At 42.8% G+C, this 3,903-nt stretch overlaps 1 pseudogene; it reads left to right on the plus strand.

The window, feature by feature from the left end:
• Nucleotides 1–3,494: 3,494 nt before the first annotated feature.
• On the plus strand, nucleotides 3,495–3,612 carry LOC124709513 (annotated as a pseudogene).
• Nucleotides 3,613–3,903: the final 291 nt, after the last annotated feature.

Here is a 3,903-nt window from a genome sequence, read left to right on the forward strand (position 1 = left end):
GCGTCGAATTTAATTTGGCTTTTGTCATCACGACGCCCTATCTAGAGGCTTGTAAGATTTTGCTGACTGGATGTGTTATGCTCATAATGTCACTCAGTGTAAAGAGACCGATAATAAACTAGCAAATGCAGAGAGCTCGAAGCAGTTGTTCTACGCCTCCAACACTGTCTTTCTTTAAGAACTCAGGAAACAGTTCCGAGATTAACTGCGAATTGAATAGCAGCATCATGTCTTCCAACCCATTTCGTTTGACAATGTGACTGCAGGGATGGTTTTAGTTGGCCCTTCAATGTTGCGAACCGCTTACTAGACGCTGTAAAGAACGGTACTACCTCTTCAATGGTACCAAGTGAGTTTCTCACACATGTAACTTCGCAACTGCGAGAGACGGCGAGGCTAAGCTGATGACTTTGACACGGTGCTACTTGGGAGTTTATAGCTTTCTTTTTTACTGTAGCCACAGCTCCTTCCAATTCTGACATAATAACTCAGCAACCATCACAGCCTATATCCACACAATTCTCCAGTGACAGAGAAAGAATTTCCGTTCACATTAGAATCGTACTACCTAATACTTCACCAGTAACGTTACGCTCTTAACTATCATGAGGTTCATCCACAATGATTCAACCACAGTCATCGTTATTATGGATGTTAACGAAACCCACAAATCATTTGTGTAATTTGCCGTCACCGTCAACATATACTGCAGCTAAACTCAGTTGGGCGATGTGCGCTACGTCTGTAGCCTCATCGAATATAATGCTGTAATAACGAGAATCTCAGATTTCCTCCAGTATTCTTGATAACATCACTGTTTCACAGCATGAATCAAGTTCGTTACACGTCTTCTTACTTATGATAGTGGCGTTCGCTTTAGTGGCCTCAAGGTAATGTTTTAGAGCCGGCCGAGGTGGACGAGCGGTTCTATGCACTCAGTCCGGTACCGCGCGACTGCTATGGTCGCAGATTCGAATCCTGCCTGGATGGATGTGTGTGATGTCCTTAGGTTAGTTAGGTTTAAGTAGTTCTAAGTTCTAGGGGACTGATGACCACAGATGTTAAGTCACATAGTGCTCAGAGCCGTTTGAACAATTTTATGTTTTAGATGCAAGTCTCCAGCGTCATTTCTAAATCTTAGAAGAGCTCTAAGGTTTCCGTCGTAACTCACTATGCTTTCACGATCATTTTCGTTTTCTAGTACTCTCTTATCATCTCTATGCCCCCGCAAAAGAATATTTTGCTTAGCATGAAATATGATTTTTACTATAGTTCGCGGTTGTCTCGTGTCGCCAAAAATCTATTGACGCTTCAAAGTGGTACTTGAGCTGAGAGTGGTCTCAAGGTCACCATCTTTGCCAGTAAGTTTGGCAAACATTGTTAGTGGTTCAGTACAAGTTTCTGGGCGATAATGGATTTCTTTCCTTCAAACATTTTATTATTCATAAAATTGAACATTTAATGCAAAGAAGTCCCTTTTCAACTTGTGAGAACACCAGCCATTGATAGCATTCAAAGTGATTATCGTACACTTGTCTACATTCAACCTATCCCCTCCTGTTGTGCTCAGAAGTAGGAAAAATGTAATCTTTTTCAGGTTTACTTGGAGCTGTGAGGAGCTTGTGTTTTGTATCATCACTAACATTTCCTGGCGCTAATATATCGAAATAATTTCCAATATCTGTGGAATAAAAGGAATCAGTCGATAAACTTTGTTGTGAAAGTTTCGACGAAGAGCTGCGCTCTGCCTGTACATCTGGTGGTGTTTTTGTGGCTGAATGGTGACCCGAATCTATAGATTTCTACTTTTCTTTGTCTTATTACATAATGGTATTATATTGTTACAACGTAGGAAATTAGATGCCAATTATTCTCGAAGAACCACTTGGTTCCTACCGAAAAATGCAACACTAGTACACTTAACACTAAAACACACACCGTCACACTCCGCGTATTTCTTATATCACTAACCACAACAATGACTGAAGTCCGTGATAATAGCCAATAATCGCAGTGTTTCACCTTTCACTTCCAAGTTACCGCGACGACTCTAGCTTTCAAGCTGACTACCTGGCAGCGACTCTGCTTCCCTCGTATACGTGGCTTGGTTGTTTTGAGGACATCCGCTGCCAGAACGTTCGCTTCCAGACTTTTGTGGAGTGCAAACAAATACACTATGAAAGCGATAAACCAATATGTACCTTACGACGTATAATAGAAGGGTGAGTTTCGAATTTTGACGTCATACGGCAATTTATGTGTGTGGAGCTTTTATTGTCAATTCCGTTCCTATCTAGTGTATTCGATGGATGGCCTATATAGCAACAACGCGTTTTTAGGTATCTTCTCGAGGGTCACTATTACCGGAGGTATATGAATCAGCAGTTTCTTGTACCTAGCTCATGTTACGATTTAATGGGAAACTATTTTTAAGTTATTAGTAAAAACATTGTTACGAGTCTCGCAACAATATTTTTGCTGAGAAACTACTATGAATTACTATTACTAACACTTCACAAGCAACTGATCACTCTCACTCTTGACTAATCTTCACATTTACACTTTCTACAACTAGGTCTTTTTGCTTATTCATTCTTTAGCGTTAATATTTCTGCTTCTGAATGTAAACCAGCTTCCTATTCGGCGAATAGTCCGCATTTATAACACTAAGTATCGAAGATTCTCTGTACAAGAAAACAGTGGAATATTCGCGACTTTTCTCGAACAAATGCCAGACAGAATAACGTATCGAGAACACTAGAATGGCAGCGACTTTTCTCGTGGGTATGTACTAGCTATCTGCGTGCCAGACAGAAACGTATAAAGTACGATGAGGCGGACGCGCGTGCTACGTAGGAAAGTACAACTACTCGATAACTCGATTCAGTCGAGCCGACAGACGAAATGAAATAAGGAATAGCGTGCAGGCTGACAGGTGGGGGCGGCGATTGTGGCAACGGGCCCCGCAGGAGGGGGGAGCGGAGGGGGCGGCGCCCCGCGCGCCCCCCATATGTGTCTGCCACTGCCCTGAATGCAATTTGCAATGATTCGATGAGTATTATAGTCGATGAAGAGAGATTATAGTTGCATATTATCTAAGATCCACTCATCTACTAAGGAGTTGTTTTGTGTAAATAAAGATTCGTTTTTGCAACAAAATTAATAAATGTTTGTCGTAATTTTTATCTTCTATATGTATTATGAAATAAAGTTCCCTGCTGCGGTTTTTCTGTCTGACAAGGAGAAGGGACAGAATGATGGGAGTTCTGTTAAACACCGGGGACTTACTTCCATGGTACTAAAGGGAGCTGTAGAGGCAAAAATTGTAGAGGAAGACAGAGATTGGAATACATCCAGCAGATATTTGAGGACGTATGTTGCAAGTGCTAATCCGAGTTGAAGACATTCGCATCGGACCGGAATTCGTGGCGGACAGCATCAAACCAGTCAGAACACTAATGACTCAAAAAAAAGTATTGGTTAGTCTCAGGAATGGCAACGGCCTTGCCGCAGTGGATACACCGGTTCTCGTTAGATCACCGAAGTTAAGCGCTGCCGGGCGTGGTCCGCACTTTGGTGGGTGACCATCCGGGCCACCATGCGCTGTTGCCATTTTTCGGGGTGCAGTCAGCCTCGTGATGCAAATTGAGGAGCTACTCGACCGAATAGCAGCAGCTCCAGTCAAAGAAAATCATCATAACGACCGAGACAGCGATGTGCTGACCACACAACCCTCCTTTCCGCATCCTTATCTGAGGATGACACGGCGGTCGGATGGTCCTGATGGGTCACTTGTGGTCCGCAGACGAGTGATTTAATGTCAGGAACTACTGTAGGGTTTTTTATGTAGTTGTCGATAAGCGACTGATCCACGAAGACGGCAGACAAGTCGCCCGGTTCTTA

This window comes from Schistocerca piceifrons, chromosome 7 (assembly GCF_021461385.2).
Source record: "Schistocerca piceifrons isolate TAMUIC-IGC-003096 chromosome 7, iqSchPice1.1, whole genome shotgun sequence".
Classification (NCBI taxonomy): domain Eukaryota; kingdom Metazoa; phylum Arthropoda; class Insecta; order Orthoptera; family Acrididae; genus Schistocerca; species Schistocerca piceifrons.